General features: G+C 44.4%; 1 pseudogene; it reads left to right on the top strand.

The window, feature by feature from the left end:
- Positions 1-200: 200 nt before the first annotated feature.
- LOC138918512 (thrombospondin type-1 domain-containing protein 1-like) lies at positions 201-22,780 on the top strand (annotated as a pseudogene).
- The last annotated feature ends 3,388 nt before the right edge of the window (positions 22,781-26,168 follow it).

Genomic DNA, 26,168 nt, shown 5'->3' with positions numbered 1-26,168 from the left:
CCGCTTCCCGCAGGCCCTGGCCAGCCAGGAGCGTTTCCTGCCGGGTTTCCCGTCCAGCAGCGCGCTCGCCCGGCGCGGGCAGGAAAGGATGCGCAGCCCAGAGAGGGCGGGGCAGACGTGGCCGCTCGCCAAGGTCCCCCGCCCTCCGGGTGCGGCCCTCCGGGTGCCGCCCTCCTCGCGCCTTCTGGGCGGGCCCGGGCGGGGCTGCGGGAACCCGGCGCTGCTGTCCAGGGCGCGCAGTCCTCGGACGCGGGATGCTCGACGCCCTGCCTCGCGGCCCCTGAGGCCTCCTTCCTGCCACCCTTCTCGTCGCCTCGCTCGCCCCGGCCCGGGCTGCTGCGCCCACCAGTCCCGAGAGGTAAGAAGAGCCTTCCGCGATCCGGCGGGCGCTGCTGAGCCGCGAGGGCTCCCGGTGGCTCCGCCGGGGCCCGGCAGTGCGCCCGGATCCGGCCGCCCCTTCCCTCCCCGCAGCCTGAAAGCACAGGTGGACACTCCCGTTCCCTGGACGCTCCCGGTCCCCTGCCTTCGCTTCTTAGTGCTCAGCCTCTGCCGCCGAGGAACGCGCTTGGAAAAGTGTGCCTCTCCGCATCTTGGAGTCCCGGCTTTAACGCGAGCGCGGCTCTCCCCTGGCGCAGGTGTGGCCGAGGGGCTGAGGCTGACGGTAGCGGGGTGTTGAGTCCCAGTTGGGATGCTAAGCGTTTTAGAACAAGTTTGGGTCTTTCTAAAAAGAAATCCTCTCTGAGATACAAGCATTTCAGAACAGTCCTCATTTTAAGAGGGCTTTGTGCTGGCGACGCGGGCAGGGCTGGATTTCCAAGTATGAACTTGACTTGCGGGCCTTTGGAAAGCTGAGTGGAGGTGGGGAGCGCCCAGCTTCTAGGGAAGCTGCGTCCAGCCCGGGGGACCAGGGTAGAGCCGATCGAATATATAAATAAAGCCTGTTTACAGGAGCTGCTTTGGAATTAGGGATTTCCTCCTAATAAATATTATTATTAGATATATACACACACGAGCGTGTGCGTGGTTGTCAGAAGGGTCAAAAATCACTTTGCTTATTTTTATTTTCCCTTTTATTTGGTAAGTCATTGGTCCCATGGACTTTAGCGTAATTTATTTTCTTTTTCGGCAGCTATGAAGACCCTGTAGGGGTTTCTCTTAGCTGGTTTCAGCAAAAACATGGGATCTGAGCTTGGCATGATGCTGTTAGCCATTGAGAATATTCACAACAGATACATTTAAAATTTGTCTGTAAACGTTTTTGTATGTGAATGCTATATAGAAGTATCTTAAAATGTGTATGAAATACACCTAAGTTCTTCTTTTCTCAAAATGATTCTCAAGCCAAACATAAGTAGCCAGTAGTGTATTGGGAACACGTTGGAAGAAAAGCAAGCAAGGTGTAAAAAAAGGAAAATTAAAGAAGCATGCTATCTTCTTTAAAAAGTGTAGTGCTTTTTATCCAGCCTTCCATTCCATTCTGGGGTGTTCTGTTGATATCTTCAAATTAATGGTTGAGCTGGTAAAAATTGAGCATTTATTTTCAAAAGTGAGAACATTTTTAAAAACATCCTTATTATGATTTTCAGGTAGGCTGGTGTATTTTGTAATTCCATTTCCATTCAGCTCTAAATGTAGATTATCACACAATTCTGTGTTTTACTGGTCATTTTCAAAGAAGGAAAATGTGTTATAATTGCAAAATCAGTTGTGATTAGGAGCTTCTTTAAGAAATGATTGTCACGGGGAAGCAAGCAATTTGGGAGAAGCAAGTTCAACTTTTGGGAGCTACAGATCACTTGCTCCTCCTTTCTTTTTTTTTTTTTATCTTTTTTTTTTCTGCTTTTTCTCCCCAAGTCTCCCCAGTACATGGTTGTATATTTAGTTGTGGGTCCTTCTAGTTGTGGCATGTGGGACGCCGCCTCAGCATGGCCTGACGAGTGGTGCCATGTCCTCGCCCAGGATCCGAACCAGAGAAACCCTGGGCCGCTGAAGCAGAGCTCGAAAACTTAACCACTCAGCCACAGGGCCAGCCTTGCTCCTCCTTTCTTTGGTTACTGAGGATCAGTGACTTAAAGGAAGTGTTTAAAGTGCCCTCAGCACCCACACTTGCCCAGGAGATCCAATGATGCTCACCTGCTGTCTTTGGCCAAGTTTCCCATCCCCGCTCAAGGAAAAGATTAGGTCCAATCTATGCTTAATTCCAGCAAAACTGAATTTCCCTTTTTTTGTTTGGGAGGGGAGGGAGCTCTAATCATCTGCATAATTACACTTCAAATCTCTGCTTCCCTTTGAGGAAGTCCAGTATTTCCTCTGTTCAGCTAATTTCTACTGAAAGGAACCTCCTGGGCCAGCCCTGTGGTGCAACGGTTAAATTCCCACATTCTGCTTCAGCGGCCTGGGGTTCGAGGGCCCAGAGCCCAGGTGTGGACCTACGCAGCACTTGCTAAGCCATGCTGTGGCAGGCGTCCCACATATAAAATAGAGGAAGATGGTGGCAGCTGATGTTAGCTCAGGGCTAATCTTCCTCAAAAGGAAAAAAAAAGCTCGTGCAGACACACCAGTTCTCTTTCCATTGAATTTTTTATTATTTCCATCAATTCTTTACATTCCATTAATTTCTGTCTTATCTAAAGGGATGTAACATACATATATTGGAATATAATATGCTTAGTAAAAATATATTAGCTGTGCATAATGGGAATGTAAACATTAAGAAAATATACATTTGGTTATGTTTAGTAGCCCATAGTTTACTAGACTTTGGTATGACAAAAGTGGCACTTAAATGCCCTACATCTTATTCTATCACCTAATAGTCTGTTTATATCAAAGTGCCTCCTTCCACAAGTCATTGTGAACCACAGGCCATCAGGGTCTTTCCTGCCCTCCTAGGTGCTTTGGGAAGATTGCCGCATGAAATCGTCTGTCTCCTGACGGATACCAGCAGCGGCAAGTATTGGAAGACTGACAGAAGATGATAATTGTTATTTGTGTTTTCTCTTTACAGTGCCCTAAACAAGGGACTCAGGGTCACAGGGAGTTCTCATTTAATTGTAATACCCTGGGTATCTTTTCTAAAGGTCTGATAGTTTTGATGGAGCTCCTAGGCATTAAGAAATGAAGCAATCCTACTAACACACCAATTGTGTAAGAGAGACAGTGTTGGTAAGCCCATTTGTGGAAGCAAGGCAGGTCTACACAGTGCAATGAAACTTTGGCAAAAATTTAGTATATTAATCATTGTGAAATGACTAGCAGATGTATCATTTAGATTGGCTATTGGCTTTGATGAAATTAAGCAAATAATAGCAAACTCTCCATGTAAGGATGTGCTATAAAGAGAAAGACTTTCTGTTTCGCAAAGACAATCTTGGTGTTGGGCATACCTGAATGTTCTTAACAGGTGAGCTATCACGGAACAAAAGGGACATGCAGAATTACAGATCATTTCCCCGGGAAAAATTAGTGTCCTCCTTATTTTGTTTTCAGTATCAACTAGGAAATTTGACTTCTTAGAATGGTTTTGTCATTTCATGATTACTATTTTATGAATCACATTGAACAGAGCCATGCGTTTTTTGAGGTTCTGGTTTCAGGTGTTTTTGAAAAAAAAATTCACAATTTGGATGCGAGAAAGGACATGAGGAGACCAAAGACCTGGGATTTTGCTGATCAGAATGAAACAAATGTTGAAAGACTTTTCAAATCTCTTGTTGGTGGTGCTCTGCGACTGCGGTGAGTATTGTGAGCATACTTAATGCTATAGGTGTCAACAAAGAAACATCAGTGTGAGGTTTAGAAATGCATTGATGTCGACCCTGTGTGGAGGAGGCAAGGCAGGGTCTCCAGTGCGGTACCTTTTAGACTGTGACCCTTGCAACCCTGGGTTCTCTTAAGGGACTGCATTTTTGCCTCAAAAAATAGAGCTCATTTCTCAGTTGTCTGCAACTACTGAACCGATAGATTCAACAATGTAATACTCTCTTCTTTTGATGATTTCCAAATAGTTCATAGCAGTTCGTCTAAGCAGTTGATGGTATGAGAGTGGAAATTGTTTTCAAATTGATGAAGAAATTATGATTCAAGAGACAGAGCATCCTGGCTCGTGTCACATCAGTGGCATATCCACTTCATTAGACCAGAGTGTATATTGTTCATTGTGTCCGGGGAATCTCCTTCCCTAGTCTTTTCTTCTTAAGAAGTTTAGTTAAACAAGAAGATGCTTGATTTACTGAAAACCAATCTGGGATTCATTTCTTTTAGAATCGTTGATCCCTACTTAAAAACAGATTGTTCTATGTGTAACAGCCTCGTACAAAAAATTATAAAAGTATCCCTGGTTTTGAAATGGTAAATAAAGACATCAAAGTCTTCTATTTAAATAAAATCTGCTAGGATGTTTGTCATTGTTGAGATCAAAATATCTCACTGGAATGTAAAAATAAAAGTTGAGTGAGTGTAAAATAGAGCAGAACATAGAAGTTGAGTGCACAAGCTACTGAGGGAAAAGGAGATATTTTCATAGAGCTGGATTTTTTCCCTTCTTCTCTATCAATATCACTTGATGTTGATTAAATATGTCGCTACCAGTTAGTTTTTTTTAAAAAAAAGTGCTTATATTGAGACATGAGTTACTTTAAATACAATAAAGGAATGGAGAGAGAAGAAATGAGAGAATAGAGAACACTATACAATCATGCACTCCATAACGAGGTTTCAGTCAACAATGGACCACATATACGACAGCGTTCCTGTAAGGTTAGTACTATATAGCCTAGTGTGTGGGAAGCCATGCCATCTAGGTTTGTGTAAGTACACTCTATGATGTTCACACAATGATGAAATCGCCTAACACATTTCTCAGAACATATCCCCACTGTTAAGCGAGTCGTGACTGTACTGTAGTAGTCAGGATATGATACAACCAAACTGTAGTTTTCCAAATGAGAATGTATTCTTCTTTGTAAAAACAAAGGTTTTAGAGTAAAGTAGCAAGTTCTCTCTTTGCCACTGCTGGTACCCATCAACTGTATCTTTTTTCTCCATTTCCAAGTGAGCACGTGTGTCTCTTTCTTTAGCTGGCTGCCCATCAAATCAGAATCTGATCTGCCTCATTGCCAATCTCTGTCCTTGACAGTAGGCTTTCATTAGTTAGCTAAGGGGTGTATGCCTCTTGATCTTAAAATGCATCTCAGAACCATCCTGCCCCATCAGATTCAAATTAATCTGACCTGTGTTCTCAGTCTTAGTGAGTCATCTCCACCCAAAGGGGAGTATCCCTCAACCTCTGTACTAAGTGAAAAAAAAGAGCTTTATCATATTACGGTTTCCAAGCAAGTGGTGATCAAGCATTCAGGTCTGTCCAAGTTTTATGTATTTTATTTCACCTCATCTTAAATAAGAAATGGGTAAAATGCTGAACTAATTAAAAAAAAACAAACCCAAACCTTTATGTGCCCATATATTCATGTGCTGATTCTAACAATCATTGATTGAATACATGTAAGGTATATTTAAAGATTACCAACCCAAACAACACATTGAGTCTTTTGGACATATAGGATGTGTATGTTATTATTATTAATATATTGTATTATATTATGTATACATATTAAGACTAATAAATTCATACATATGTTGTTTTTCAACCAAAAGGATGCTGCAGCCCCTTAAGTCTAGAATTATTTCTTACCGCAGCCATGGGCCAGCTGATTATTACTTTGCCAAATTCTGTCTCCTTTGATATGTATTTGGATAAGATTCAAAATAGAAACAAGGATTCTTGTGTGTCTGTTTTTTCCACCCTCTACTTCAGCTGCTCAGATAGGTCTTTTTTAAGAAGGTATGATTGATCCTAACTGAGTGATACTTGTGGGCTAGTAGTCATCTCTTCTCTCTAGGCCAATAGGACTTACTGTAATGTCCTTAAAATTGCCAAGGGCAAGCCAGGCTACTTCATAAATGGTCACTCTACCCCTTGGATGATCCTTGGAGAATAGTGTCAACATTTCTTATTCCTTTAAACACTTCTGCCTCATACAAACCAAGGGCACCGGTTCCTTTACTGGTGAAAATGCCCAAGTACTTGTCTTGAATATCAGAAAATAATAACTTTGAAGTATATTTGGGATCTTACATTTTAAATAGTCTAGAGCAGTTTATATTATATCATTTAAACCAAGCTTTCTTTCACTTCACTGTAAATCCATTTTCCCCAAATACTTAAACACCAGAATTTGATTACAGTGAGAAAAGTGAGGTGTTGGATTTTTATGTTGAGAGTCGTTACTCTTGCACTGTAGATTTTCATTGCAAATATATTACATTATTCAGTGTTGTGAGTTCAGAGTATTTATCGCTGATTAGTTACTTTAAACATAACCATGAAAGATGAAATGTAGGAACAAGCCCCTTTAGAATGGGAGCAGCACAGTGCCCAGCTCCCAGGATAAGCACTCGGCATCATTTTACATCATCCTTGGCTCAGTTCAGACTTCTCTTGTGTCTAAAATGCTGTTTTCTTCAATGGCACCAATAGTCCTGCTCAAAACACCTTTTTAAAGCCCTTTCTGACCATTTCATTTCAGTTCTTGGAGAAGCTGAATACCTCCTCTTGGGAGAGCCAGGCCATGTAGCGCTAAGCAACCACACGGTGTCTGTGGATTTCCATTATTTCGATGGTGCTAATGGGATGCTGAGGAATGTATCTGTCCTGTCGTTGGAGGCTGACACCAACCAGACTGTTACCACCAAGTACCTTCTGACCAACCAGTCCCAGGGGACGCTCGAGTTTGAGTGCTTCTACTTCAAAGAGGCTGGCAACTACTGGTTCACGATGACTCCGGAAGCAGCAGACAACAGCACTCCCGTCCCCTCGTGGGAGAAAAGTGCCTTTCCCAAGGTGGAATGGCCTGTCTTTCACGTTGACTTAAATAGGACATCCAAGGCAGCAGAAGGTACCTTCCAGGTGGGCCTTTTTACCAATCAGCCACTGTGCCCGTTCCCTGTGGACAAGCCCAACATCTTGGTGGATGTCATCTTCACCAACAGTCTTCCCGAGGCAAGAAAGAGTCAGGGACAGCCACTGGAGATAAGAACTAGCAAGAGGACAGAACTCTCTCAAGGCCAATGGGTTGAGTTTGGCTGTGCACCTGTGGGGCCTGAAGCCTATGTCACTGTGGTGCTGAAGCTGCTTGGCCGAGACTCGGTCATTACCTCCACAGGACCCATTGACCTGGCCCAGAAATTTGGATACAAACTAGTGATGGTGCCGGAACTCACATGTGAGTCTGGGGTGGAGGTGATGGTGCTGCCCCCACCATGCATCTTTGTCCAAGGAGTGGTCGCCATCTTCAAGGAAGCCCCCAGACGCCCTGGGGAAGCGACCATTCGACTGGCTGAAAACAGCCTGAACTTGGGAGAGAACAGTATTCAACTGCACTTTGTTTGACATGGGGAGGAATAAGTACTGTTTTGACTTTGGTGTTTCCAGCAGAAGCCATTTTTCCACAAAGGAGAAGGAGTGCATGCTAATTCAGAGAAATATAGGTTGGTATTGAGATTTAAAAAAAATTTTTTAAATCAAATTGATGCCTTCATGCAATCAAAATTATGATTTTGAATTTAAGTGAACTTAATTTTCTATGAACTATATCATAATTTTTATGGTTTACTCCTCATAATGTCCCAAACGGCATTATCATCCTTATATAAAAAGTCAAGAGTCCCGATAAACAGACCTGGCTGGCCACTCATGTAACCTCTCTAGGTCTCGGTTTCCCCATCAGTAAAGTGGACATAGTAAGAGTATCTACCTCTGAGAGTTGTGAGAATTGAATGAAGGAAATGGATACAGTTCTTAGCATAGTGCCTGGCATATAGGAAGCACCAATAAACATTAGCTATTATTACGTTATATTTTAAAAATTATATTATTATGTCACATGGCAAATCCATGGCAGGTACGATCAGAATTCAAAGCTAAATCCCAAATCGTGTTTAGTAACTTCTGTCTTCCTTCAGCTGAGTACATCTCCTTCCTTAGAGGAAGGAAGTCTGTTTAGTGAGATTACAGGGCAAGATTTTTAAACTTCTTCAAATTCTGGATTCTTTGGGTAATGCCCTAGCTAATCACAGGAAAGGGGGTTATCACTATCCCCTCCACCCCGCATGTTCCTCTGCCTTTCTTTCCCTTTTGCTGGGTGCAGGCCTGGTCTTGGCAAGAGGCTAATCTGGCAGAGATTACCTGGGTCACTTACATATGCTCTTACTTTCATCCCTACTGAGCCTGTGCCCCCTCATGGCCCAAACCTGGGCCATCTTTGTAACTCCAAGTGTATTTTGCTCCAAATTCACCCACATTCTCTTTTTAGAAGACGTCCCCTTCCTTTGACTCTGTCCCCGCCCACTGGCCACTTCCCTGCTTGCACTTACCTCTCTATCTGGCCTAGATTCTGTGGCCCATCCCTTTAATCACTTTCCTACTAATACCGTAAACTCCTCTGCCCTGTTGTTCTTCCGTTGCACCTGCCAGGCCACACCCCAGCTCTGCATGGATGCAGCAATCTGCCAGCCGCCCACTGTACCCAAGCTGGACGAGAAGGTCACACCCAAGCACACTGGGGCCAGTGTGGGTGGGTCATGCCTCTCCTCTCCGCTGGGTTCACCGTGCCACCCAGTAAGGCGCCCTGGTCGGCTCTGCTCCCGTTCCCCACCACAGCTCGTTTAGACCTCCTGCTTTCTCTTTGGACCTCACCTACTCCCTGGCTAACTCTCAGAGCTGACTTTGCCTCTGACCACACAGAGTAGCTGGAAGCCACCAGGTGTGAGCTCCCTCGCCCTCCCACTGAAATCTCTGTCGGCCTACAGGCATCGTCCCATCCTCTCCCCCTTCTTTGCTGTCACCGGAGGAGAGGTGTCATTCCTCCGGTACAAGGTCAACCCTCCCCTCCACTGTGGATCCCAGCCTCTCCGCTCATTTCAGGAAACTTGTGTTAATCGTTATCCTCTCTCTCTCCTGTCTTTAACTGTCCCTCTTTACTGGCTCATTCCCATCAACTTTGAGATGTACTTAATTTTCTTATCTAAAAACAAAACAGACCCAGCCCCTCAACCCCTGGTTCTCCAACAATTAAGACCCTCTTTCTCTCTTCCTTTTATAGTCCAGGTTCTTGAAAAGGTTGCCTACACTTTGGGGTTCATTTCTTCACTTCACATTCACTTTTCAACCCACTCGAAACCCACACCCCTCCCTTGAAAATGGTGTCACTAAAGCAGCCAGCAGACGACTTCCAGGTCTCCAAATCTGGGGGTGCTTTTCAGTCCTCCGTATCTTCATTGACCTTGATTCCGTGACCTCATACTCACCTTGTTTACCTCCTACCTCCGTGGCTGTCTCCTTTGCCTGCCAGTTCCACCACCTCCTCTCATCCCTTCAGTGTTGGACTTCTGCATTGTTTTACTCCTCACACACTTCCTAAGTGATTACTGTCCTGGCCAACGACTCCAGATTGGCGCCTCTCCCCTGCATCCAAGAGCTGCTGAATAGCTGTCACCCCTCAGATGGCTCCCAGGCACCTCAAAAGCAATGTACCTGGAATTGGATTCATCATCTTACCCCCAATCTTGCTCCTCAGTGCTGGACTCCACCTCCCATCTCATTGTTCAAACCAGAAACCCAGGCGTCTTCCTCTTCTCCTTCAGCTCCTATGAATAATAAATCACTAAGTCCTATGGATTTTTGTCCCCTTGGGGCCTGAAGATAGTGTGTAAATAACGATTTACAGCAAATATATAATAGATGTTGCCAAAAATGATTATTTATGATTTTCATTTATCCTATTTAGTGTGAATGTTTATATTTTTCTCTGCAGAAATGTTAATGCGTTTGGTTATGGGATGCTGCCTGAGATCCCGCTAGGGGAGTGTTAGTAATATACAGCACAGGCACTGTAATAACTTGAAAAAATCGAAATTGAGAAATTCTAAATTCTGAACACATCTGCCCCAAGAGTTTCAGATAGGGAGTATGGACCCTGTATCTCAAGGCCAAAAATATATATATTTGAGTTGAGAATTATTATTGATAGAGGGTATAAATTCATATTCACATATTTTTATTTTTTTACTTATTTTTTGACAAAAATTGTACATATTTAATACATAGTTTTCTTGATATTTTAACATTTTTGGCCGTCTTTTTGTTTCTCCGAATAGATGATCTTGTTTTTCCTTCATAATGACTAAACAGGAGCTTTTTACCAAGAATAGGAGTGCTGTCACCCCTGTCATTTTGTTCTTATTTGTAGCTGTTTGCGATAATGGTTTTATCTTTAATCCTTTGCTGAAATCGGTTTAAGCCACTTGTCTACTTTGTGAGTTAGTTTACCTAAAACTAGAAAATATAATTTAAAAATCCCTGTAAGCAGACCCTTGGATGCTGTAATACTCGTCACTTCCATGAAAGTGAATGAACCAGTAAAACCCTTTCATTCAGTGCAGCTCCCCCTCTTCCTCTGGGATCCCTTTAGGACAGCTGACGTGCTGTATGTGACCATGTGACATGATAAAGCTAACATTTATATAGTGATTACTTTGCATGAGGCACTGGTCTCAGTGCTTTATGAATATTAACCCATTTAATCTTCATAGCAGCCCTATGAGTTAGGGCTGTCAATTTTATAGGTGCAGAAATGGAGGCACCGAAAGGTTAAGTAACTTGCACAAGGTCAATGGTGGTTAAGTGGCTAAACCACCACTGGTGGTTAGACTGGCTCGACAGTTTGCTTTTACCACTATTCTATGGTGCCTCCCATATAATCAGCTGTCCACCCATGTATTAAACAATATAAAGCTTTTAGATTAAAAAAAGTTCTAATATTTTCCTCCTTGTCTCACGGGTTCATCTTGTGCTGCCCACCCCCTTGAGCGACATATAACTCACTTTGGAGTCCACTGGCCAATATAGGTGAGCCTTGTTCTGTGACCAGAAAATCTGAGCTGCTTATCCAGGAGACTTTGCTCCTACTGCTGCTTGTAGCTACTCACTCATGTCAGTAGAATCTTCTTATAAGCATGTTTTGTTTAGTTACCTTAGTCTTTTGAGCGAAATGTCTTGCAGATGTGAATATTTCATAGGCTGCATTCCTTCAGATAGTCTTGGGGTGGAAACAATCTCCCTTCTCCTATTCCAGAAAAATTTTGCTCATTCAGAATTAATATCCTCTCGAGTGGCCTGAAAGGTATTTATCCTGGCAAACAGGTTTGTTATGGAGTGTGAACGCATGTGTGGACATCTAAACAGGACGAAACAGACAGCCTTCCATTCATAAAGTTAAGACTATTTGGAATATTGGTCATCTTGCTCTTCATTTCTAAAACATGAACTACAGTTATTTAATTACTTCCCATTTTGCCAAGTATTTCCCTCAAAGTTATTAGTAGAAATCTTCAGGGAACAGATAGAGTTACTTAAGGCATTTTTTTATTTGCCTGATTAAATTTTTCCATTGCTTTATTTTAATGTTTTCCTGTGTTTCTTATTTGATTAATTTGATCTGGAATAAAAAGACAAAACGTAGCTTAAATGTTTGCTTATTTTCACTGTTGATTATCATATAAGCTGTGATTTCACTTTCAAGGGCAAAGGACACAACATTTCAAAATGAGATTTTTGACATTAAGATTCAAGCTTTTATTAAAACTTTCATTTTTTTCTGGCACCTACTAATGAAATTTTTGTTTTCCGTTTGACAAATGACTTTCAGTATTTAAATAAATTACATTTATGTAAAGTAAAGGCAGAGTTAAGAAAGAATAACAGAAAGATTCTCAGCTTTTGTAATTCTCCCTTTTGTGGTCTTAAATATGAGCACAAGGGAAGGATAAACTATACATTGACTTAATTTTCAATTTAGATTTCACAGTAGTGGAATTCCTAGTAGATATTTGAAAAATAAATCATAATACTTTAACTTAGAGAGACTTTAATATGAGAGTCCCAAAGCTTTGCGAGCACTGGGGGCTTAGTGTCTGGACAGCTCTGAAGCTTGAGGACAAAGCTGGCTCATTGTTCTACCCTTTGAGAAGCTGCAGTGGGATCTGGGAGGCACAGAACCGATATTGTGTTCAGTTGGACCTCTGGATGGAACATAATTACCACACCTCAGTTGATGGGAGTCCAGGATACTGGTTTGTAATGCTCCCACTCTTGTGAAGATCCCAGAAACTTTTAATTGCTGTGAAGAACTCATATTCCATGAGTCACTCACTCCAAAGATTGCACCACTTGGCTCACCTGAGAATGTCTCTGCCCTCCACGTTCTCCTCATGTTTTCATAGTGCTTTATATACCTTTGACTGTGGTATGAGTTTTTTTTCCATAAAGGATGAAGAAGGGCTTTTATGCAGAGGTTGTTTTGGTGCCTAGTGTTGGCGTGACCTGATGGGTCTTGGGGCTGGATGGGTGCTGATAGAGTAGGCAATTAGGATTATTTTTTAAGAGGGGACTACTCAGTTATTCTATCTGGGAGTGGTTGCACCTATGCTTGGAAGAGAAGTTTGCATTTATCAAGCAATAATGACTGTTTGGGGAGTGTTTTTTATGTATTTTGAAGCTCTGGTCTTGTGAGGGTTGTTAAGTCTCCTCGCTGAATTGACCCTTTTATCTCTATGTATTGTCCCTCTTTATCCCTGGTAGTATTCCTTGTTCTGGCATCTACTTTGTCTGACGTTAATATAACCACTCCAGTTTTCTTTTGATTGATGTTCACAAGGTATAACTTCTTCCATCCTTTTACTTTTAACCTATTTATGTATTTGTATTTAAGGTATTTTCTTTAAACAGCATGTAGTTGGGTCATGCTTTTTTATCCAGTCTCACAATCTGTCTTTTAATTGGTGTCTTTAGATTATTTATATTTACTGTAATCATTGTATGGTTGGATTAAGATCTACCAGCTTTTTTTCTTTTTAAGATTTTATTTTTCCTTTTTCTCTCCAAAGCCCTCCGGTACATAGGTGCATATTTTAGTTGTGGGTCCTTCTAGTTGTGGCATGTGGGACCCCGCTTTAGCATGGCTTGATGAGCAGTGCCATGTCCATGCCCAGGATCCGAACCAGCGAAACCCTGGGCTGCCGCAGTGGAGCGTGCCAATTTAACCACTCGGCCACGGGGCCAGCCCCAAGATCTACCATATTGGTAGTTTTATATTTGTTCCATCTGTTCTTTGTTTCTTTTCCCCCTTTTTTCTGGCTTCTTTTGTATTAATTGAATATTTTTTATGGTTTACTTTAGACTGTTGGTTTATTGTTTCTACCTTAAAATGTTTTTTAGTGGTTGTCCTAGAATTTGCAATATTCATCTTTAATTGCTTTCAGTCTGCCTTCAAATAATGTTATATTGCTTCACATGTAGTGTAAGGGTCTTGTGACAGTACACTCCCAATTCATTCCTCCCATTCTCTGTGTGATTGTTGTCATACATTTTACTTTATATGCCCTATAAACACATAATACATTCCTGCTATTTGACAGTTACTTGTATAAGAGACTATCTGATATTGTCCCAGACCTCTTGTGTATTCTATTCTGTTTTGTTCACTCTTTTTCTTCCTTTTTGTGTTTCAGTTTTCGTGATTTCTATTGATCTGTATTCAGAGTCACTGCTTCTTTCCTCAGCTGTGTCGAGTCTCCTGGTGAGCCTCTGGAAGGCATTCTTCATCTCTGTTAGCACGCTATTCATTTCATTCCACTTGATTCTTTTAAGCTTATGAATCTTTGATGAAATTTTCCATCTGTTCATGCATCTTGCTCATGTTTTCCACTAAAGTCTTTAACATATTAATTATAGTTATTTTAACTTCTCTCTTTGATAGTTCCAATATCTGGGTCACATCTGAGTCTGGTTCTCTTGATTACTTTGTCTCTAGATGGTTTATGGTTTTTTTCTCGCTTCTTTGTGTATCTCACAATTTTTGTTTGAAAGCTGGACATCTTTTTTAGAATTGTAGACACCGACAGATAGTATTTATGCCTGGAAATGGGCATACCCTGTTTTTGCTAGGCCTTTAGTGTGGGGATTGGGTCAATGTGGTAAGGAATTGGGGCTGTTTGGGCTTTTGCTGTTGCTATGGCTACCTTCAGTGCATGACAGAGTTCAAAATTTTCTAATGTTACTTTGTGATTAGGGTAGGAGTTGGGTTGCCAGAGGGTTTTTCTCCATGCTTCTGTTGCACCCTCAGCTTTAGGCTTGAGCCTGTACATCAGAGAGGTTTTCCTGTCACTCTTGCCCCTGCCTCAGCAGTAGACTGTTGTTACTTGATACGTGGTAATTGCTGGCCTGGTGCAGCATGGGGGTCGGGCAATGGGTGTGGGAGAGCATCCTCTTGTTCCAGTTCAGCCTTAGTCTCAGGCAAGTGCTGTGCCCCAAAGTCTCAGTGATGGGGCCTTCCTGATGATCCTGCCCCTCCCCAGTGGTAGAAGCTCTCTCATAGTCTGGGCCCAGGATATTGTCTGCTCCTCCCTGGGGTGAAGGATTTTCTTCCTTCTCCATTCCGTAGTGGCACTGAGTTTCAACCAGTGCTCTTAGAGTTACAAGGTTTGCTGCCTTGTCCCCAGTGGTCGAGGCTTTTGTTGATAGAGCAGATGTGGAGGAGGGTCTGGGTGAGGTCTGTGTCTTTCCCACAGCGCTGCTCCTTCCCTGCTTGGGCTTCCATCACAAGGGAGGCTTTCTCTGCTCTCAGTCCTTGTGAGCATCTGCTGAGATCCGGGAAGAGCCTGCAAATGGGTACAAATTCCCCCTGCATATGTGGCTCCCAGGGGTCCTATATTCCCATGCTAGCCCATGCTAGGCCTCTAGCAGTTCATTACATTTTTAGATGACTTCTCACCAGCTTATATGAGGCCTGGTGTCTGCCCCAGGTAAGCAGTGTTTGCATCCTGTCTTTCCTTATATTCCAGGCTAGTTGGTGGCCCTGTGATCTTACCTCTGTGGGGTTCTAGGAAGGTTAGTGTTTTGTAGATTATATAGCCTTTCTTTGTGTTAAGGGTAGGAGCAACACTCTTTTCCAGCTTTTTCACATCTTTAGGAATGTTTTTATTTACTGACTTTTCAAGACCTGAGATTTGAGTTGGCTGCTTCATTTGGGTACAGTTAAAGTCTGATTCTCAAATGAACTAGCATTAAAAGCATGGCTAATGTCCTTGCAGAAACTTGGGGACTGTGGCAGCCGTGGAGCCAGTGTAGTGCCACATGTGGGGATGGTGTCAGAGAGCGTCGCCGCGTGTGCCTGACTTCCTTCCCCTCCAGACCTGGCTGCCCCGGAATGTCCTCGGAGACCTCCCTGTGTTCCCTGGAGGAGTGTGCTGGTAGGTATTCTGCCTTCAGGAGTCTCTCCTCAGAGCCTCCATCTGAGAGATTCTTGAACCCAAGCTGCCTGAAAGTCACCAGTCTGAGTTCGGGGGTGGACTCATTAACGTTCTGTTATTGCTGTTGGCTGTACTAACCCTGTATTCCTTAGTGTGTCTATGACTGGGAGTAACTGGCCAGTGGGATGACAGGGCATTTACCACTGTGGAAGATCAGGAAATGACACGGAAATCTATCTAACTTAAAACTTCAGATATATTAAATAATTTTTAAAAATACAAAAATGGGTGGGATGATCATTTCTTCCCAAGAGTTTTTTTGTTTTGTTACTTCTCCCCACCAAAACTGTGGGAAAATATTCAAAAGGTTTTCTTCTCCTTATCATCCCAGAGAAGCCCTAGGGGACCACACAGATGGTTATTTGTCAGAACGAGGCAAGACAGCTTGTCTTGTCCCTTGAATGGCTCTACATGTGTTCCATACCACCCCTACCCAGGAGAAGGTGGGGAGATTTCTTCTTTCCTTCACCTGGAGACTGACTTTTCCTTAATCGTCTAAGCATCTTGAAGGTACACACTGGTAGATGCTCAATAAGTGATGTGAATGGTCCATAGATGTGATGCTCACATGACTTAGTTAGCTGCATCCCATTCATTTGGCATAGGTTATAGTAATAAAGGCTCCTTGCTCGTCCCACACACCATCCCACCTTCTGATATACAATCAGCCCTCCACTTAGTTGGCTGGCCTTTGCTCTGGTCCCAACTCTCAGATAAAGTCATTCTGTCAAGTCCTGCCTTCTTCCACTGTCCAGTTCCAGGTTAAAAAACCATCCCTAGTTCCTTTTCCCTTTGGGATAGGGAGAAGTTAGGTGTTTTTCTGTGTTTGGCTCTCAACACAACTTTTGGCTAAGGAGCACCTTTTAGCCAAAACCACAGGCATCTGGCTACATCTTGGCCAGTGTCCCGACCTGTGGCCTTAGAAAATCATTGTTGCTATCTCGTCTTTGCAGCCAATACTGTAGGCTTTGTTCTCTTTATTCTAGCATCCTGAGGATATTCTCACTTCCGTGTTTTCCTATTACAGCCTCAGGCCCAGGCTCTTCTCCTAGCCCTCACCCTGCCCCTCTTCTTTCATAAGCCCTGGGCCCCACCCTGAATTGTTCTTTCTCCAGTTGTGTCTCATGCTGTTGTCTAAGGCTCTCTTCTCTGTCTGCTCTTTTCAAGTCCTCTTCACTTTCCACAGCTCCTTCCTTGTGTATAACTTCCTCCACATATGCCTGCTCCTCTCAATTCTGGGAGAACAGAATCGGGTTAAGATATTCCATGTAGAGTTCCATAATACTAAGATGAACTTAAAATTAATTGCCACTGGCTTCTACTGCACCCTTGGAAGTGACAGCAGTGTCAACCATTTATTGACCATCTGCTATGTGCCAGCACTTTAAATACATTAGCTCACTTACAGCTCACAATAATTCTATAAGGTAAGGATTATTATGTTGGGCTCAAATCTTGAGAGCTTGCTGCCTGCCAGGCATTTTTCTAAGTGCCTTGAACATATGAAGTAGGTACATCATGATCTCCACATACAGATGAGGACTCGGTGGCCCAGAGAGGGTAAGTGACCTGCCCGAGACCATAAAGCTAGAAAGCAGGGACCTAGATATGACACCTATCTACTAAGCTACCTATCTTGAATAATTGCCTTAATATACAAGCCAGTCTAGCTTTCTAGAAGCACCAACAGCCTGGAATTTGCAATCATTTTTAGGATATGTGGTATTATTTCATGTTCTGGCATCTCAACTCTTTAATTCCAGGTGGGAACTAGAAATTTGTACATTCTAAATTAGTGAAAAGGGTAAGTGCTACAGGTACCCTACTTCTACTCTAAGTGGTCCTCAGTTAAATGCTTACATTGGTAAAAATGGTCATTTCTTCCAAGTGTTCTCTTTTTCCTATTCAACCTATTTTCCGCTCTTTGGAAATCTAAAGATCTGTCTGCAGGCCGCTTAGCATCAGGAAATCTCCATCACTTTTGGTGAAGGGGGAAAGGCTAGATGAGGCAGAGATGGGCGAGGTCCGCAGCTTTTGGGCTTTCCTCCAGCCATAGTTTTGCAGGGAACCAGCCAGAGTCAGAGATGACAGCTAAGTAAGGGGTTCCATAATGTACCGGAGCAATGCTGCTACCCACTGACCTAAGCAGCCACTGCAGATGGAAGAAGTGATGAGTCAGCAATCAAGTCTGTCATCATTCAACTATTTTCACTTGGTTGAGAGTTTAGAGTTTTGTTTGGCTTTGAAAGGATATTTTTGTGCCAAAGTCTGAGGGTAGTTCTGTATTAATTTGGTCCGTCTTGTTCAATACAAGAGTGGGAGGATCCAATAGCCCTTGTACCCACGTTCTGTCTGGTGGGATATTGATCATTTTGCGGTTACCTTTTTAATAATGAATCAATTAATTAATCTAACATTTATTGAGTATCAACTATGTGCAAGTTACTGTGACTGGGTTGGGACTATATGGATAAGACATGTCCCTGTCTGGAAGGGGCTTATGATATAGTAGCTCAGCAGACATATAAACAGGCACAATACACAGTACAATAGAGAGCCTACAATGATGAAGGTATCCACAGCTTGCTATGGATGCTTACAGGGGTGATAACGTATGCTGGGAACACCTCCGCTCTTGGAGGAGGTGATAATTGAACTGAAGTTTGAAAGCTGAGTAGGTGTCACCAGGTGAAATAGGTGAGAAGGGAAATTTTAGCAAAGGGAGCAATGGAGGAAAGCATGGAAGAAAGTGGCACATTAAGAGACCCAGAGGATGGAAAATGGTTTCATGTGGCTAGAGGATAGTGTGTCAGGAGGGAGTGGTAAAAACGAGGCTGGACAGGTAGGCAGGAGACAGATTCTGAGGGGCTGTGAAGGTTTGGACCTATATTCTAGAGAGATCTCTCGGCTGTAGTGTGGAATATAAATCAGAAGGGGTAGGGGTGGCAGCAGCAAGGCCTGTTAAGAGTTCTTCACTAACCCAGGTAAGAAATGAAGCACTGGCAATGGGGATGCAGAGGAGAGAGGGATTCCAAGACTCTGATGTGGTGAGTGATGGAGAGGGAAGCATCAGGGATGAAACCCAGGATTCTGGTACTGGCAACTGCATGGACAGCAGGGCCATGCCGTTGAGATTGGACATATCGTACTGGGGGGTTCTGGGGGGAGGATGATGAGTCTTGGGCATGTGGAGGTGAAGGTGTCTGGGATGCTGATGGAGAGAGCAGAGCTATTGCAGCCAGGATGAGATCTAGATCTCCCTGGCTCCAAAGTTCATGTTCTTCTCTCCAGTTAGTTAAGTGAATGTTATCATTGAAACCAAGAAGAGAAAAACTCACAGGAAGTGTCAAGACAGTAACCAGTGCTGCAGCAGTCAAGGAATATCAGGACAGAGCGCCTTTGCATTTGTCGTTTGGCTATTAGATCATTAATGACCTCGACAGGACCCGTTTCATTGGAATCCTGGGGACAGGTTGCAGGAGCCAGAGGCGACGATGTGGAAGCAGTAAGTCAGCAAATGTGGACTCCTCTTTCTGTAAGCTTGGCTAGGAATACCAGGAGCAAGATACAGCTATGGCAGTAGTGAGAGGGTTCTAGAAAGGTCTTTACAAAGTGAGAAGAGCTTGAGCATGTTTCTGTGGAGCTGCACAAAGGAGAAGCTGGAGATAATTGGTACCAAGGGACGATCCCCCTGGAGAAGGGTGGCCTAGAGAGTACTGGGCGGACTTGCTTTATAAGAAGAGACTTCTCCCACTAATTCCATAGAGAAAGAGGTAAGTAGAGATGTGCCTGCTGCTAAGTTTATGGGGGAGGAGAGGATGGCAGAAGAAGTTGGGAATGTACTTGCCTGATGGTGTCTATTTTTGTGACCTAGCAGACTGCCAAGGAAGGGGATTAGGTGGGGGCGTGAGGAAAGTGGTGAAACTTTGAGGCAGTTTTATTGGAATGGAAGATGGAAGAGAGAATTGCTTAGGGAGCCATGGACGGAGTTATGGGCAGCCGAGGTTGGGCGCTGTCAGTGCGTAGAGGCACTGGCCTGCATGGGTGCATTATTTTCTCCACCAGAGCTCAGGGCCTGGGTGCAGCAGCTGAGAATCTGCTGGGATTCCCACACCCACATTCCTGGATTTATCTAGGGATGGACTTTTGCTGCAGAGCAGGGAAAGGGCTATAGCTCAGTATTAGTGGCCAGAGAGTTGAGGTTTTGGCAGGAGAATGGTTTAAGTGATGGATCATGGGTGTAGGGAGAGAAGTGAGGCCAGGAGGTGGCTGGCAGATTGGGAGAAAATGCAAGGGTTGGGGAATCTGAAGTTGCAGTGAGGTTGAATACCCAGTGTAGTAATCATGAGTGAAGGAGAGGGGAGGATACAGCCAGAAAGTGGGCTGTGAAGTTCAAGATTTCAGAAGAGGAGCAGCTGCAGACAACGGAAAGGTATGACATGTTGGATGGACACTGAAGCACTGGGACTCAAGTAGGACTCAAGTACTAGTGACTGATGGCTGCCACGAGGTTGGCAGATAACAGAGTTGAAGGAGGAGTCGGGGGGCAGTTTGGGTGGATGGCACGGGCATCAAAAGAGTAGAAGTTTTATACAGAGGTGAAAGAGTTGGTTGAAAATGGCAGTCAGGAATGAGGAGACAGGATACACCCTACTTCTGGCCCTGTTTGCTTATAAAGTATGTGTCACAGCTTCCACCCAAGAGGGTGGGCAGGGGGAAGCTGTGTCCTGCAGGATATTCCGTCTTCAGGTAAGGCAAGGAGGCAAAGGGAGTGTTTGGTGGAGAGATTCCGGATGTTGAGGAGGTTGGTTACCACAGGGTACAGTAGAAAGGAGAGGGGAGAGTGGGAGAGTGTGGGTCTAGCAGATGACGCAGAGAGCTGGTGGTGATAAGAGAGTAGGCAAGAAGAGAGAGGACAGGTGACTGGAAGGGCTTGAATGGAGGACAGTGACCACGGAGGAAAGGGAGATGAGGCCTGGTGGCATTAGGTGGTCTCAGGTTCCCAGGTGTTTCGGTGGCAGTACAGCCTGAGGCCCCGCTGGCCTCTGAGCCTTGCTGAAACATTTTGATGACTGTGGGACAAACCAGTTTGAGAGAGCAGAGAAGAAGAGGAAAACTCAAGGCCACATGGAAGGGAGGAAGGGAAGTGGACAGCTGAAAATAGAGGAATGAGAAAGCAGAGGCTTCAACATTTACGAAAGACAGTTCCTGGGTATTAGAAGGGAGGAATGAATTCTGTTGTATTACCGAAGATCTTCTTTCACCTATCAATTTCTCTCGAGATGTGCAAATTTAGGTACAACCTACCTAAATTATTTTGCATTTCAAGTTTTATACTTGGTAGGAATTTTCCAACGTGCATCTCAAAGGTACATTTAACTACAGATATCCCATGTTTACATCATTGTAAGCAAAAACCTGGATTTTACCTTGAAACTTTCCTCATGCTACTTCTTTGTGAAAAATGTGAGACAAGTGTCAGCAGGAGCCCCCGAGTCCAGGAATCACCTTAATTGTGGCTTATCTGGTCACCTCACTTACATGGGTCTCTGTTTCTTAGTTTGGCTTAAGCTGCCAGCAGAGATGCAGATGTAGGACCAGAAATCTTTGTCCTTAGAAAAGCCTCTCAGAGACCTGAAAACCACCAGAGAAAACACTACTAGAGAATACATTTGTTCTTGCCTTTTTTGTAGCTTTCCGGCCATCCAGCCCGTCTCCTCTTCAGCCGCAGGGCCCGGTGAAGTCCAACAACATCGTGACGGTCACTGGGATTTCGCTGTGCTTGTTCATCATCGTGGCCACCGTCCTCATCACGCTGTGGAGGAAGTTCGGCCGCCCCCCCAAGTGCAGCACCCCCGCTCGGCACAACTCCCTCCACTCGCCCAGCTTCCGGAAGAACTCAGATGAGGAGAACATCTGCGAGCTGAGCGAGCAGCGCGGGAGCTTCTCGGATGGGGGTGACGGGCCTGTGGGGGGCCCGGGGGACATGGGCATCCCTCTGACCTACAGGCGCAGCGTGCCGGCCACTCCCGAGGACGACGCTTCCGGCAGTGACAGCTTCCAGTCCAACGCGCAGAAGATAATCCCACCGCTGTTCAGCTACCGCCTTGCCCAGCAGCAGCTGAAGGAGATGAAAAAGAAAGGCCTGACAGAAACCACCAAGGTGTACCACGTGTCTCAGAGCCCCCTGACAGACACGGCCATCGACGCCGCCGCCGCCGCCGTCGCCCTCTTAGACTTGGAGAACCCGGAAGAAGCTGCCGCAAACAAGTTCAGGATCAAATCCCCGTTTCTGGACCAGCCCGCGGTCAGCGCCGGGGAGAGGCCTCCCTCCAGGCTGGATGTCGGGGTCTCGCAGGCCACTTGTGCCGTGAGCCCCAGCCAGACCGTGATCCGCAAATCCCAGATGAGGCACGTGGGCAGCAGAGGGGGGCTGTCGGAGCGGAGCCACCCCAGGAGTTCCCACTTCCGGAGGACAGCCAGTTTCCACGAGACCAAGCAGGCGCGGCCCTTCAGGGAGAGGAGCATGTCCACCCTGACCCCACGGCAGGACCCCGCCTACAGTTCTAGGACGCGGACCTGGGACCAGGCAGAAGACAGGTTCAGGCCTCAGAGTCGGGGTGCTGCCGCGCTTCCTGAGAAACTGGACCATTTCCAAGGGGCAGGTGGAACCGCTGGTCCACTAAGCCCCCTCCCTAAATCCTACACCTTGGGGCAGCCCACCAGGAAGCCAGACCTAGGGGATCGTCAGGCGGGATTGGTGGCAGGAGGCGAGAGAACAGAGCCTCACAGAGCTCGGCGGGGACCGTCCCCCAGTCACAGGAGTGTCTCAAGGAAGCAGCCCTCCCCCACTGCCCCCAAAGATAGCTACCAGAGGGTCAGTCCTCTGAGCCCTTCTCAATGTCGGAAAGACAAGTGCCAGAGCTTCCCGGTGCACCCCGAGTTCGCCTTCTACGACAATACACCATTCGGCCTCACTGAAGCCGAGCAGAGGATGCTGGACCTCCCGGGATATTTTGGGTCAAATGAAGAGGATGAAACCACAAGTACTCTTAGCGTGGAGAAGCTGGTCATCTCGACCAAGAGTCAGCCTGAGACTTGACACAACTGGGGTCCTTTGCTCAGGTTGTGGTACCAGCTGCTCACATTGTTGTGCGGACTGTTTTGTATAACTGTTTGTGCAGGAGGACAGAATGTGGGGAGGAAGTAACTCACACAGACCAGCATGTGTGTGTGCACCTGTGTTTGAATTTATAAGGAAGAAGTTATTCATCCTGAACCTTTCCCTTTGTAATCCTATTTCTATTGGTTTATTCCTAATAACAATGATAATAAAATTTAAACAAGAGTGAAATAGGGCTTGGTGTCTCATGTGGATATGAAAGATGACAAGATGTGACTTGTGAGGATGAAATGCTTTGAAAAGTTCATTTGCCAATTCCAACCTGAAACAGAAATCTGGGAGTCTCAACTATAAAAGGGCTGGAACAAAGCAAACTTGCTAATACAACCCTGAATGGTAATTTATTAAGTTGTAAATGCATAAGAATTTGACTCCTACAGGGGCAGTATCGAACCAGTTTCATATTTGGCTGATGAAGTCACTTATGACTACCATGCACTTAGGAATGGTGATACCACAAGATATCCTAGAAGAACTTTCAGGCCAGAGTTTGGTGATATCTTACTGTTTTTTATGCAAGGAAGAGCCCTGGTATGTGACACAAAATTATGTGAGTTAACTCTGCTTTGGGGAAATCACATGAGAAGCTGATTTTTCAGGTAGTGAGTCAAATGAAGACCTATCCATCCATCCATCATTGTTTTGAGCAAAAAAGTAGACAGTTTTGAAAGCAAGGTGTTGTCTTCTGAGAAAGCACCAACTGCAGTGGGTAGTGGGTGTTGGCCAGGACACTGCCTGACATCAAGATGCTGACTTTGTGTTCCTGGACCAAATTGGCAGCAGGGACCCCAGGGGGTGCCATTCTGAAACTGGTGTGTGTATGTTTCTAAAGATAACTTTATCATGTTACTCAGAATGTGCTTAAATTAATCTCGGGTATATGGGAAGCAGCCAGCCCGGTGATCTAGTGGTTAAGATTCAGCGCTCTCACCCTGCAGTCTGGGGTTCGTTTCCAGGTCAGGGAACCACGCCACTTGTCTGTCAGTTATCTTACTGTGGCAGCTGCATGTTGCTGGGATGCTGAAAGCTATGCCGCCGGTTTTCAAACACCAGCAGGGTCACCCATGGTGGACAGGTTTCAGCAGAGCTTCCAGACTAAGACAGACTAGGAAGAAGGACCTGGCCAGTCGCTTCTGAAAAAAGTTGATTGTGAAAGCCCTGTGAAGGGCAGTGGAGCATTGTCAAATACAGAGCTGGAAGGTGAAAGGATGGAGCCAATAAAGACTGGGTAGGCTCACTAGGAGTCAGAGTCGACTCCACAGCACACTCAGAAAAAAATGTGGAAAGTAGGTAGACTGGATTATGATTTTACAGGTTAAGCTTTTTTAATTGGAAGAAAGAGGTAAAGAGGGAAATAGAGAAAAGAAGTCTTTTAGAAATTTAGAACCACTTTTGTTTTCTGATTCAACCTCCCGACCACATTATACAGGTGAAGAATTTGAGGCTCAGGGAGGGGAATTAGCCCTGAGGGGTTGGATGGACGTGCACTCATGTTTTTATCCTAAATGCCTACCTCTTTGCACTCTGCTATCACAGCCTTTGCAAGTCTTCTCTAACAGCAGAAACTTCAGGAGAAAGCAGGCCGTTTTTGCAATAAGAGGGCTTAGAGAGATGCCTTTACTAGATTTTCGCAAAGGAAGGAAGCTTTCTGCTGCTTGATGTTAGGACTGGTCGTCCAGCTTGCTTTGTTTGGAAGTCAGGCCTAAACAAAAGAACCCGAAGGTGGGGCTCCTCCGTTGGAAGTCTGTCACCAGTACCAAGTGGGCACGCTGCAATCTGTGTGCTTCCTTTCTGCCCTTGAACCTCACGCCTTATCTGCATGCACTGGAGTAGCTGCACTTTTCTTCTTGTTCACCATCACCCCTCTAGCGACCACACCCTCCCTGCCTTTCAGACTGTTTTCCTTCTTCCTTTTGGAGTTTATCAGGGTGTCAGCCTGCTGGCGAGGTTTCAGGGATCAGTGGAGAAAGTGGAATTAGACTGGAAAAAGTCACAAATGCAAATACTATAGCTGTAAAAGTTTCTCTTCTGTTCTTTGCATTACCACTTCATTTGTGGCCATTTTTATTGAAAATTAAAATATACTTCCTTCTGGAAATGCTGTAATAATAATATCTACCTTTCAGGAACAGAAGAAATAGATTATTCAGAGGTATCTGACAGCTGGTATGTGCTGATGCAAAAAAGAGGAAACCAGACTTTTTAATCTCCATTTTCTCTGTTTATCATACTAGAAAGCTTTGTTCTCTTTCCAAGTTCACAGGCTTGTGTCCCAACCTTTGAGGACAGAGGGTACATGCTCACTTGTTCCAGATTTCACGGTGAATTTTCCTACAGTGTCAGAATGAGACCAAAACAGCCACAGGAAAGGTGAAAATTCGAGAAAAACACTGTGAGCAGAAAGATCTTCTGTTAAGATCTGTTCTTCGCCAGGATATCATGCATCTAAATTAATATCACAGTGAACTAATACCAGCTAATAGCATGTTCACCATCCACCTCCCCAGTTTTCTGTGGCCCTAACAAGAGTCAATCTCTACATTTCATACTTAGAAGATAACTTGGCCTCTGCCTCTGAGAAAGAGAAAACTAGGTGCCTCAGCATTGTCTTTGGTGGCTAAGTGGTAAACATTAGAAATAATCTCGTATTCTTCACCATTGTGTCCCTAGGTCCTAGCTCCAGTGGCTGCCATTAACTAGAAGCTCAATAAAGATTTGTGGAATAAATGACTAGCTATTCAAAAGCCCTCAAAACTACCTTTGCAGTTGAACTAGAACAATTCTAATACTTTAAATCTTAAACCATTATGAATGTGATGTGTTCCTATGAGATATTGTAGGGTTTTGATTTCTAGAAGTCTCCAGAAACAAAGAGATCTTCATCTTTTGCAGATATCACCCTGGCTGAAGGTGAAAGTGTCTCTAGAGTCTATTGCAGTGTCTGTACATGGCAGTCACTTAACAATTATTAAATGTATATGAGAGAGTGGCTTCCAAGTGGATGGGGTGCCCTGTCTTCCCAACACGTCTCTTCCATCCATGCCACTGCTCTGGAGTCTGCACCACCTCTTTGGGGCAATTGCTCCCCAATTGTGACTTCTAAAGTAGATTTGATAGAGCTGAGAGCATTCAGTGTGCCAAGCCCTTGCCACCGTTACCCAAATGATAATCCAGCCTTTCCTACCAATTTTCTCTCCTCAAGTTCTGGTCCACTCCAACCTGACCCACCCAATATAAAATTGCTGTTTTATGACTTTGATGATTTCTCATTGTATCCTAGGTATGCAACTTGTAAAATGATGTTGCACAGTTTTTAGTCTGGGCAGTTTCTGAATCATTTTTATGCACAAGTGACAGCATATTTAAAACTCATAGTATTATGTAAATTCTTTTTTTTCCAGGTCATACCAGCTGAGCCATGGTTTGGACAAAAAGAAGTAGTTTAGCAGAGTCAAAAGAATACAAGTTTAATCCTGGCCCTTCCCTTTCTAGCTACGTGATCTTAGGCAAGTCACTTAATCACATAAGCCTCTGTTTTCCATGTGTAAAATGGGAAGAA

The sequence above is a fragment of the Equus caballus genome, chromosome 17, assembly GCF_041296265.1.
Source record: "Equus caballus isolate H_3958 breed thoroughbred chromosome 17, TB-T2T, whole genome shotgun sequence".
Lineage (NCBI taxonomy): Eukaryota > Metazoa > Chordata > Mammalia > Perissodactyla > Equidae > Equus > Equus caballus.
Note: the sequence above shows the minus strand (reverse complement) of the source record. Positions and strands in the feature narration are given on the sequence as shown.